The sequence below is a fragment of the Miscanthus floridulus genome, chromosome 7 (assembly GCF_019320115.1).
Source record: "Miscanthus floridulus cultivar M001 chromosome 7, ASM1932011v1, whole genome shotgun sequence".
NCBI classification, from domain to species: Eukaryota; Viridiplantae; Streptophyta; class Magnoliopsida; order Poales; family Poaceae; genus Miscanthus; species Miscanthus floridulus.
In genome coordinates, this window is record NC_089586.1 from 63595230 (window position 1) to 63608447 (window position 13218).

A 13218-nucleotide genomic window follows, 5' to 3' on the forward strand; every position below is an offset into this window, starting at 1 on the left:
AATAAATTCTCATAAAATTACAGTATCTTCCAAGTGATCCCAATAGACTACTATAAAAATTTCATACATTTTGACATGTTATATATCCTCTACAAAAATGACAAGCAGGCAAGGTTTATTTGAGTAAAAATAGTTAACCCTATAGAAAAGTGTCAAGCAACAGATTCTATATTTTTCTTAGCTTCATCCTAGTGCCATAATACTGTACAAAAATTTGCAGGGCAATATGTTACTTATTTTTATCCCTATAAATTTCCTCAGAAAACACCATTTATTAATAGATAAATAGAAAGACCTTACTTCAATCAAGTTTACTACAAGTTTAGTATTTTTCCTAGCTATAACATGTCAACACAAGACTAACAAAATTGGAATCAAAATTTTATCACATTCCTAGCCGAAGTTACACATTTTACAAGATTGCAAACATTCAAAAAGCACTTATTTAGCTACATTTTATTCACCTAGAAAAATACCAGAACATAGTGCATCTCTTATTTTTATAAAATATTACACTTCATGAGAAATCTAACAAAATTTGGTTCACCAAAATTGGACACTTCTAGCTCTAGATATGATTTTCCAAAGTTAGCACAAAAATCTCGAAAAGAAATAACAAAAACCCTAAACTGCAGTCACTGACGTGTGGGACCCAAGTGTCAGCGGGTCACCTGTCAGCGAACCAAAATAGGGGCTATGGTTGATTGGCGCTATCTCGCTGACGGCGAGATCTCTGGCGAAACTGACCCCACCTACGTGTTCTACTCAAGCATCCGCGTCGACTAGTACCGGTGGTGGCAACGTGGATGCACTGGAGCATGCTCATCGCTGGCCATGGCAGCACGGCAGCGCTGCGCGGAGGTGCACCGACTGCTACTAGCCACAGCAAGGTCCGAAGAGAAGTGCATGGGCTCCATGGTGATGATGCGAACCTACAGAGGCTACCTAGGCTAGGTGGGACACGCCGACGAGATTTGTCCACGTGCGTAGTGGTGCGGCGTCGAGAGCGCGGCGGCGCTGGCCGTCGTGTTCCGTGCTGGTGAGGCAATGATTTGCCCTAGGGTCATGCTACAAGCTAGGACACATCCTAACCAAGCTCTAATGTGAAGAAGACGAAGGAAGGCGTAAGGGAGCCAAGCAGCGGTGAGCTCACCATGAAGGCGGCCATGGAATCCAAGATTCCAGTGAGGGCAAGAACGGTGATTTCACCCTCACCGTAGCTTGTCTAGCCCTACAGCTGTGTCTAGGAGGTAGAGAGGAAGATGGCAAAGCTGACTGCAAGCTAGAGGTGGTAATGGTGTTGCGGCATGAGAGCTAGGCGACAGCAGAGCAGCGCGGTGGCACATCGATGAGAGGAGCTCCGCTGCGAGCGCGAGAGAGAGTAGTGGAGAGGGAGAGATTGCGAGCGCGAGTGAGGAATGAGCCGCGTGGTTTCTCCTTTAGCGCATGCCATGCAGCTATGGTGGGGGCCCGACGCTGGCCAGTGGCGGCCAAGCCCTGCCCACTGTTGGCCACGACGGAGTGACGCCGTGGTGGTCATCAGGCTCAGCATCAGTGACTGACAGAGCATTTTCTCCCCCTTCTTAACTCCTAAACCGTGATTAGTTAGCACAAACTCTATTAATAAAAGTTGGAGATCTAAGTGAAGTCTACAAAATTGCTTTAGAACTCATCTCCTAATTCACAATGGTTAGGTAATTAAATCATCACAAAATCAGGCACATGAAACTGCAAAACCAATCTGGACTTAGAAAAATTTTCAAGTTCCAAAAATAGTACAATGTTGATACTTGTGAGCCCTAAATGACCAAGTTAGGCACTGAGTTAGCTCATGACCCAAAAATAAAAGTTGTTACACTACTTGAGTTCAACAACTTTGTTTTAGGGTGCACAGCCATGCAAAGTTTCTAAAGTGATGTTCAACTCTAGTCAAACATACAACTTGAAAAAGAAAGCCTACACTATAACCATGACTTAGAGACCAAACTAGCCTTAGTCATGAATACTAAAGTTGTTCCTAGTGACATTCTAAACATGTTTAAAGTATTCCTAAGGTTCCATAACCATTTTATACATTGGTTACATGTAAACCCTAGCATAGGCAAGGCATTTTAGTGACAACACATGCAATATAAGCAAACATAGAGATAATATTTGAAATACTCATGCTCATGAATGATCAATGATGCTTGTGCTCATGCAATGCCAAGGCTAAATGCAAGCTTAACACCTAGGGTGTTACAACAACCCTGTCCATCCTCTGTATTCCACCACTGTAGGTCTAGTTATTAAATCATAGGGCTCATGGCAAACCTTGTCTATTTAACTCTCCTAGTTGGTAGGTGGGCTATGCCCCAAAGTACTATCGCATTTATCCTAGTTATTTGTTTACCCTTAGTTACTAGAAAGATATATCGCTCGCTCTCCCACCTAGCTATCTCTGGTTAGCTTGTTAGTAGTAGTTAGTTTAGGTAGTTCACACTCATCCTTCACTATCATTCACCTAACTAGGATCAACTCAAGCCTTCCTCTAGCAAATCCTAGTCCACTTATAAATTCTAGCCTTTCGCCTTCTTGTGGGATAAATTATAAACTTGACACTCGACACTCACCGAGCAAAGTGCTATGTGATAGCTTAATGTGCTTGCGGAATCCTCTAATAGTCGGTAAGAAATATCTACAAGCATTTCTAGTGCCGTTGCCAAGGAAGGCATCTGGCCTCGGATTTATAAGGCTAAATTTGCTAGCTAGGTTCTTGTTAGTTATCCTAAGTAGTTTATCCTTTTTTCCTCATATCCTATCACTACCCTACAAAATCATGGGCGATAAGTCCATTCATGATTTTTCTACACCCTCGACTGCTAATGTAGCCACCAGACCCAATGTTATCAATGGGGACGCTAACTTTGAGCTTAAGACAACGTTAATTACGATGGTTCAAGCTAGTCCATTTTGTGGGAAAGCCCATGAGGATGCAAATGGTCACCTTGAACATTTCTTGGAGATTTGTAGCACATTGACCATTATGGGAGTGAGCCAAGAGGCTATAGGTCTTCGCCTTTTCCCTTTCTCTTTGTTAGGAATGGCTAAGCAATGGTTTTACTCTAACAACAATGTTGTAGATACCTAGGACAAGTGCTCAAATGCTTTCCTAGTTTTGTTTTCCCCCATGGGGAAGACTAATGCTCTGCGCAATAAAATCTCTAGTTTTTGACAACTTGCAGATGAGTAAATTCCCAAGGCTTGGGAACGAATGCAAGAGTATGTCTCGGCATGCCCACACCATGGTATGGAAGATTGGCTTTTGATCCAGAACTTCTACCATGGATTAGTGCCGTTAGATAGGAGACATTTAGATGCTAGTGGTGGTGGTGCATTCTTTTCGCTAAGTGTTGCAGATGCAAATACGCTGATCGAGAAGATGGTTTCCAACCAAGGATGGAGCGATGATCGACTCCAACCCCATAAACAAGGTATGCATTCAATTAAAGAAATTGACATGCTTGCAGCTAAGATGGATCTACTCGCAATGCGAGTGGAACATTATGAGAAGGTGAGTGCCCAAGAGACACTATAAGCCATGGATTCCCACATGACTTGAGAAGTCTATGGAGATGTTGTATAGTTGGGCAATTCCTACCCCGAAACACAAGAGGACCTCAACTTCGTCAACACTGACATCAGGTTCTATCCACAACATCAAGGCTAGAATCAGTGCTCCCACAACTAGGGAGGTAACAATTATTACTCTTCTTCTTGTTTGAATAATCAAGATAATAATAGTTATGCTTTTCTTGAAAGATCTTGTTTATAGCAATGGTAGAATGACTGATAGTATTAATAAGAAACTGCATGCTCATGCAAAATGTTGGAAAACATAAATGCTAAATTGGATGAGTTTTCTTCTGTCTTAAAGAATCAACTTAGTTTCAATAAGATGATAGAAACCCAATTAGCTCAAATTGTTGTTGTTATCCCATCCCATGAAAAAGATAGAATTCCTAGCAAACCTGAGGAAATTGTTGAGACAGCCAACCTTGTTATAGCAAGGTATGACTTCTCTGAGAATAGTTGGGGATTTCCTATTAAGAGGTGATCCTAGGAACCCCATCATTACTTGCTCCATAGCCCCCCACACTTTTCATAAAACCATTGTGATCTAGGGTCTAGTATTAACATCATGTCTAAGGAAACTTATGATAAGTTGTTTTATACTCCCCTAGCATCAACCTTAGTTTATGTGCAAGTAGCTGATCAATCCACCCATTATCTCTAGGGAGTAGCCCCTGATTTATTAGTCAAAGTTAGGAGTGCTTATGTTTCTATAGATTTTATGATCTTAGACATCAGCAACGTCGAGGATACACCTTTAATCCTTGGTCATCCTTTCCTTAATACGGCAAATGCTTGCATATATGTGGCTTCTGGGCAAATCCAATTCCACTTTGCTGGAAGAAAAGAAATATTTGCTTTCACCTCTAGACAAATGTTGGTATAAATTAATGAACACAGAATAATCTACAAGCGCATAGATATTATATAGATGTAGCACTTCACTGAGAGTACCTAGTTTTATATTGAACTTAAGGAAACATTTGTGACAATAACTAAATCTAACTTATCCCAACTTCATAATCAAGGTTAGATAATAGGAGTGTCGAGGAGACTGCTAAGGTCTTCTAGTTCTAACTTCAGTAAGCTTTTATCTTCTATTGTTAAATTCTAGGGATATTACAAGAGAAAACACAGGCAGAGTATGTTTCCTATAGCAACAATATACTGCTACACCTACTAATGGGAGATGGACTACAAAGGATTCAACAAGGCTATAAAAGTCACCCTTGTGAACTACCACCGATCACAAAAATAGGGTACATCCACGAGTAACCGAGTCTAAGAACCACGCTAACACTATGAATACTACTTTAACCTAGGAGCTACAAGGATTAAAGTACTCAAAAGAGAGTCGCAAACCTGAAGAACAATATGAACAAGATGCTTACTTGAATTAGAAGTCGATTACTAGAGAAATCTCAGAAGCATGCTCAAGAAGAACTTGATTCCACCAGGGTACAAGCCGTAGAGAGAGCACTGACAGGCCATGACTCCTCCTAACTCTTCCCTCTCACTATATCTCACTATCTCTAATACAAGACTAGATCCTATTGAGGACTAATCTTTTCTTAATTGCTAGCCTTGATCCCTGTGGACATATGAATTAGGGGTTTTGGCTTCTTAGCTCTTAGGATCAAATGAGGCATGCCATGAGGGGGGGTGCAGGCTAGTTTATATAGCCCAGAGTGTCCAACATGAGCCCTAGGATCAAACTGACTTAAAGAATGGCAGAGATGCAATCCTTAAGGCAGTGGAGAATCACATAACAACAAGGCTAATAGGTAGGGCCCACAGGGGTTAGGCGGCCTCCAGGTGGGGCTGAGTGGCCCCATGTGTTAGAGACACATGTCCTGCTTTGGTGATTCTTCTTCTAGAGACTTCTAGAGTCTTCCAATGTTGTTTACGCGATAGTATTCCGTGGTTTGTTTTGACGAATAGGTCCCCCTTGATGGTTTTTTGATTAAATCCTGCCAAAAACACAGATTCACCAAAACTCATGGACTTTGTTAGTTTAAACCCCTAAGTCTACAATGGTGATCCATTTTAGCTATTTATACAAGTTATATTGATGGGTTATAATGGTTGTTAACTACCATCAACAAACTCCCCCACACTTAGGCTTTTACTTGTCCTCGATAAAAGGATGGATTACTTAAGACATAACTTTGGGACAAGTCATCAACATAAAACCATTCCCAGTCATACATGTACTATAGGATTCAAAGTGTCTACCATGAAACTTTGGACGGTTGAAGAATGGAACATCTTGAAATAGATCACCATCTTCCTTCAATCAAGTCAATTAGAGAAACATTTTAAGATTTTGAAAACAAAACATAGCTTACCTTCTCCTTTTATAGTACTCTCAAATCACTCTGTATATATGGTATTTTTGGATCATCACCATGGCATTGATGGCTTTGCTTTCTTTTTCTTACTTCTAAAAGAATGTGTGGAGCTCAGGTAAGGATGAATATGAAAACATACTTGCATTGCATATATTGTAAAGTCAAAACAAAGATCCTAGGAGAAAAATGCCATACTCTTACATCAAGATGTGTATGTGTGTGGATATGTGTATGGTGGTTATCGTAATTCTACTATGCTCCTTGAAACATATCTCTCTTGATTGAAACTTGAAAAACTTTTGCAAGAAAACATGGGCTATCTTATTCATCTCTCTTTTTCCCCTTTTTTAGGTGGGCATCTGAGTACCCATTGTTTTAGATATCTTGGACACTTGTCCATTTTTTCAATACTTTTTCTTTTTCTTTCTTTTATGAATAACTTTTACATAGCCCATGCCTCTCTTTCCACAATTGAAACTTGTCAAGTGAGACTTTTACAAGAACATGGAGCATTTATCCTATCAAGCATATTGTTGTGTCTATTCCTAGTGTAGGTGTAGAACATTTTTGGGTGGATGTAACACCCTAAAATTTGAATTTTTGGAAATAGAGCTAAAATTATTTAATTTGGGATTTTGTGCTCATAAAATATAGGAAAATAAATTTTTTCATTAAATTAAAATTCATCATAAGGTTTAGTAACATGTTTGTGCATACATGCCCTTGCATTTGATGTATTTGATTGAGTGGTTTTGATTGAAAATTCAAAATGGTTTAAATTGCTTTTGCAAATGAAATTGAAAATAGCTTTGAAGAAAAAGAAAAGAAAGAAAAAGAGAATTTGAAAATAAAAGTTTTTTTAAAAAGTTGTAAAATTTATTTTTGGGAACTTACCCAAAATTTTTCATTTTTATTTGAACAAAAAAATGTATTTTAAACTGTGTTCAAATTTGATTTGGTTCATATTTGAATTGGATTTGAAAAGAAATAAAAAAGGAAAATGCTCTCTCTCTTTTGAACAAAAGGCCCGGCCTCTTCCCTTCTCCTCAGGATTCTCCCGAGCTAGCCCAACCGCTCCCCTGGTTCTCTTGCATGGCATAGTGTTGAGCAGTAGCCCACCTCGCCTTTGGCCGCAGCCCGCTCCCACCTCCACTCACAAAGCCCAGCGCACCGGCCCAACTCCCTTTCTTCCCTTTTGTCCTAGTAGAGGCCCGCTCTTTTCTCTCACGCATCGGCCCTGCGTGGCCGCCGTCACTTCCATTCTCCTCTTCCTCTGTCACCGATAGCCCAGACCCACCTATCAGTGTAATAGAACCGACCAATTTATAAGAGCACAAGTATGAAAGCAATCACTAGAGTGATCAAACCGTCATACTTGAACCCATATAAACCTGGTAGTCAACTAAAACCACGAACGATTTCAAACCAACTTGCATACAACCAAGATCACAGTAATTCAACATAACAAGCCACATGTTACATCCATTTCACAAGTAGTTCACAAGTACCTCATACATCAGAGTACACATAGTTATTACAAAACGAGTTCACAAATAGCAGAAGCAAAGTAGTTTGAGACCATCACACACACTTAGTTCAAATACAAGCCAGTTCCATAGTCATATCCAGCAAAAGCAACAAGATAAGGTAACATAGATGATCATGCCCATGATCTAGTCTTCATCCCCATAGGGTGGAGACAATAATTGCAGTAGCCATTATAGAGCACATCATCTGCAACAAGGGGGAATAAACCCTGAGTACAAGAATGTACTCAACTAGACTTACTCGTTGAAAACCAAAATAAATGACACCAAGGAGTATGCAAGGCTTTATCGGTGGATCTTGCTTGACAACAATTTTTCATAAACGCTTTAATGATATAAGAGCATAATTTAAATTATGAGTAAGCAAAAAGTTATCAATATTAACCTGTCCACTAGATTAGCACCTATACTAGAGCAAGCAACTGATTAACTCCAAACATTAGTAACCATATCTGGTATCATGTGGTAACATCATCATTATCGATTTAACCATCAAGTTACATTAAGTGCATCTACATTGCCGCTGCTCAGTCAAGTTCTTGCTATCCGGGAGAGACGGTGATTCGAATTGATTTCTATCCAGCTGGAGGGGTATTCCTAACACAAACCCAAGCATACCGCGTGAAGGCAGCCTTAGGTCACCTTTGGTGCAACTTAGGAATCATGGCTCCGAGCAGCGCCGCACCCTTAGGGAGTCCACTCTGCCAGGTGGTCAATCTCACCTAGGACTTATGCCAATAGCTCTCTGCACATCCTTACTACCGTCAGGGTGCGCACTTTCACTTCTCGGTCTTCCGGCTTGAGTTGAGCTACTCAGCTTTGTGGTCGGAACGAGTTATCCAGCCAACTAAGTGATAGGCATGCGTTCAACATAACATGAGGACGTACAGCAAATCGGTCCTTAACCGACAAAGATGGGGATGGATCCACACCTAAGACCTCCTTGCCTTGTTGCTTCTCTATCGACTTCCCGCCCGGTCACAATTCATTATTAACACATGGTTATCTTCCACGATAGCAAATATAGCCAACCATGACTAGACATCATCCTAGCTTGCAGGTGACAGGAAATCACCTGACTTTTACCGGTCTAAGCAAGGCTAAGCTTTGATTCGCTCCTGGACCTAAATAGGATTTAGGGTACGTTTACTGGACAAGGAATAAATATATATGCAACAAGTGTTTGCATCCAGTTCCTATCACTTAATGCATCACAAATAAAAATACTCAAGGTAACCATTTTCAAACATAGGAGACTTAGAATGCTCTAGGGCTTGCCTTTCAGAAAAGATGAAGGTTGGTGATCGGAACACTCAAGAACTTCTTCGTTGGCTCCTTCTTCAGGGGTCTGCACCTCCTGCTCCTGAGCTTGCTGCTGCTTCTCTGGAAGTACTTGCTCGAATTCCAGAAGCGTGACTCCCTCCGGAACACCTATTGCATGCATATGCATAGTATAAGAACCATGCATGCACAAGAGATGGAAGATGATGATGAAATGTACAGCCATGTATAGATGGACGCATGAAAGACGTGATGATATAAGATCAACATCTATTTTACCGAGTAGGTGCATATCTCTTCTTAGAAAACAAGAACGGCACACTCACCAAGCTCTAACAACCTAAGATAAAGTTGTTCATCTTCAGTAAGAGGTCTAGCACCAGCAACTAACAAGTTATTTTAATTAGCCTAGCATCTAACGCATCACATCGACTCATATCAAGCAAACAAGTTATCCATTGAAATCACAGTTTTCAGGCTGCAAACAGCAGTACCTAGTTTTACTCATAACTAGAGTTGTACTAAACCAAAAGACATGCAAAAAGACAATCTAGAAAGCTTATGAAATTATATACATTTCATTTTTAATCACCTCAGCATGATTCCCAAGTTTAGAAGGTCAAATTTACATAAACACATAATCAGGTCTAAACAAGACAGAGAGCAAGCAAAACTGTGATCCACCATGAATGACTGTAACTCCTAAACTACTAGGCCAAATGCCACCAAATTTTAACAGGAGATAGATACATAGGTTATCTACAACTTTTGTATTCACCACTTTCCCAGCAACCCAAATTATCATGGTGAACTTTGCAAAGTTCTCAGAACTATCCAGAAAGACATAATGCAAGAAAATAATTATTAACTTAAGTTGTAAACATACAAATGGACAAAACCAACTTTACCAACTCATCACTCATGTTGAAAGAACACCAGAAAACATAGTGGCCATTCTTAAATAAATTCTTTTCATACCTTTATTAATTTATTTAGATAATGAGGTTAATTAATAAACACATACCAAATTGTATACAAAATTTCACAAAAATTACAGTAGTTTATACATGTCTCCAATAGACTACTGTATAAATTTTACATCATTTCAACAAGCATAACATCCTACACAAAAATGACAAGGCATAAAGGCTTAAAATGACATAAATAGGAAACCCTAGTGAAAAGTGTCAAGCCATAGATTTTATATTTTTCATAACATCCTTAAAGTACTAGGACATCCTCCAATAAATTTCATGATCATTGGATTCATAGATAAATTACTAAAATTCACACAAGGATCATTCAATAATAAAAGGAAAATCTATAACTCAAAACTCATACATGAATTGACCCTCAAATTTTTACCACAGCTTCTACTCATTAATAAGAGCTCACCCACAAAATTTCATAATTTTTGGAGCATAGGAACTCAAGATATAAATTAAACAAGTTTGCATTTAGTTAAAAACATATTTCAAGTTTCAATTTAATTCTTCCAAAAATTACACTACAAGTGTTCATGTTATATTTTTCCTAAATACTACACTTCACTAAGATCCTAAAAAAATCAGAACCACCTAATTTGGATCTACCAAACTCAAGATATAAATTCTACAATTTGCACTCAAAAAACTAAATTAATGAACTAGCTTCTCAGGTTTGAGTCACTAACAGGCGGGACCCCACGGTCAGCTGGGCCCGTGCATCAGTGACTGAAAAATAGAGGAGGTGGCTCTCCGGCGACGCGAATCGTGGAGCTCATCGACGATGCCTTCTCCAGCGACGAGGAGGGTACCACCGTGTGCCTCGCGACAAGCCACACCTAGAGGTGCCTAAGGTTGAACCCCTACCGGAGCCTAACCAGGGCGGCGACGGCAATGGCGAACGGCGGCGAGGACCGTCGGCACTTTGGTGAAGTCCAGCCATAAGGGCGTGGCTAAGCTCAGTATGAGCTTCTAGGGCCCACGGAGAAGCTAAGGGAAGGAAGAAAAGGGGTGAGAGAGCTCCAGCGATTGCTGACCACAGTGAGCTCCAACACCAGCGAGCTTCGGCCATGGCGGCGGTAGAAATGGCCAGTGGCCCTCACCTAGGCTTACCCGACATTGCGAGTGGGTGGATATGGTGGTGTGAAGCAAGACAGCGCTCATGGCTAGCTGAAGGCAGCAATGATGCGGTGGCAAGGGTGATCGGCGACGGTGAGACGCTCGGCAATGACGGCGGAGGCGCGGTGCTGTGCTATGGAACGATTGGTGAGGCGCTCGGCAATGACGAAACAAGTAGGCGAGCTAATGGGTGCATGGCACCCTCGTGGCAGCGACAAGCTGACCTATGGGGGCAATGCCGGCGTACGGCCACCACTTGGCCACCGTGGCCTGCCTGTGTTGGCTAGCTGGCCCGCCTAAATCGGCTGTCAGAGACCCAATAAGCCGACTGACAGCGCATTTTCATCGATCTATAACTCCTAAACCATGACGATCTTGCTCTAGGTGTAGTTGACAAAGTTGGAGATTGAAGTGAGGACTACAACTTTTCCAATTGGAACTTGAGCTGGTTCGATCTAGTTAGGGAGATACAAAGCTCCAAACAATGCTACATGAAACTAAAAATCATTTGCTAGACTTAGAAAATTTCTAAGTGTAGAATCAGTACCCAAAACTAACTTGTGGGCCGTGTTTGAGACTGTTCCACACATTTTCATGACTTGGCCTCTAAACAAAGTTTGTTCCATATATAATTTGCTACACTTTACTTTAGGTTGCTCAGCCATGCAAACACTCTAAGCTGTACTTTTTAAATAGTCAAACAACAGAGCTCCAGGGTTCAACACAAGTCAAACTATTTCTTGGAAGTATAATTAGACAATATGGTCAACATGAACATTGTTCCTAATGACATTCTAAGTGTAGCTAAGTTGTTTAAGAGGACATTTGACCTACATTTGCATAGACCACACATGAGCACACACAATTGCTAGCATAAAACCAAGCAATTCAAATAGAAACACACATGAAATGATAACATTCATCATGGTATGATGCTTATGAATGAGATGATGCACATGCTCATGTGATGCAAGTGTTTTAGTGCAACCATAACACTGAAGTGTTACAGTCAGCTCTATCCCTCTCCTTCTGCTTGTACCCAAGACGGACACCTCCGCATCGTCGCCATCTGGCTCCATTATGCTGCACGTGCCGTGCCGCGCCATGCCTCCATGCCCCTTAAATACCGCCCTATGCCTGCTCTGCCTCCCCATCTAAGCCGAGCACAAGGCACAGCCGTCCTAGAGACCCTAGCGCTGCCGTGCACCCTAAGCCACCACCAATGAGAATTGCCTCACCGCGCCGCTGCTCCACCGCCATTGTGACTGCTCTGTTGAGCTTCGCCACGCCCGTGCGAACCCGCCGAGACCCATTCTTTGCCATATTTCACTTTGGTTCGCTTGCACCATGTTGCCATAGTCTCGCTGGAGGTCACCACCTGCCCTGCCACGTAGCCACCACCACAGCGTCGCCTTGGACCTCTAGAACCCCCGTGGTGAGTTATCCGTCGCCCCCTCTCTCTCCCTGACCTTCCCGTTCAAAAAACCAAGCACCGTAGGCTCCTAACTGACAACGCCGATGAACTCATCCATGGCGTCGCCATGGTTACTTCGTCGTAAGCACTGTTCCGGCTGGCCATTCTCCCTCTCATCCGCCCAATTTAATCTCCATCGCCCATCTCAGATTCAACGGCTGTGGATGACCAATACCCCTTCGTCTTGGAATTTTGTAAAAGAGCCCCTCTGGTTTTCCATTTTCAAACCCACGGTCCAAAGTGTATTTTCAGGACACGTTTTCTTCTTTGGAAAGCTTATTTTCGTCTGTTTAGATCCAAAATACGTTTTCACTTATTTACATATTTGACACTGATTTTGTTTTAGCCATAACTTCTCCGTTTTAACTCGGATTAGACCCGTTCAACTTGCGTTAGGTTCATAATTTCATAATCTATATGTCCATATTACTGTTAAGTATGTTTTCAACTTTTCAAATTCAAGGTTAGTTTTAATCTATTATTTTATTAAAGGAAATCTTGTTTAAATCATATCTTCTATGTTTTAACTCAGCTCATTCAAGTTGCGTTAGATTCATAGCGATGAGATCTACGCATTGGTAACAATGTTTATCATATTGTTATTTCTGAAATTTCATGGTTTAAAATATATCTTGATTAATAATTATGCAACTAGACTTATAAATAAAATATGATTTGTTTTACTTTAGTTTTATAATTCAAATCTAAAATTGACTTAATTTTATTTATATTATTTATAAAATATCTTATATATATGAATTTATATAGTTAAAATAAATGAAGCCTATAGTTTTCTTTTTCACATATAAAGCAAATCTTTCGGTAGTTGTATCTTTTCAACTGTAGCTCCG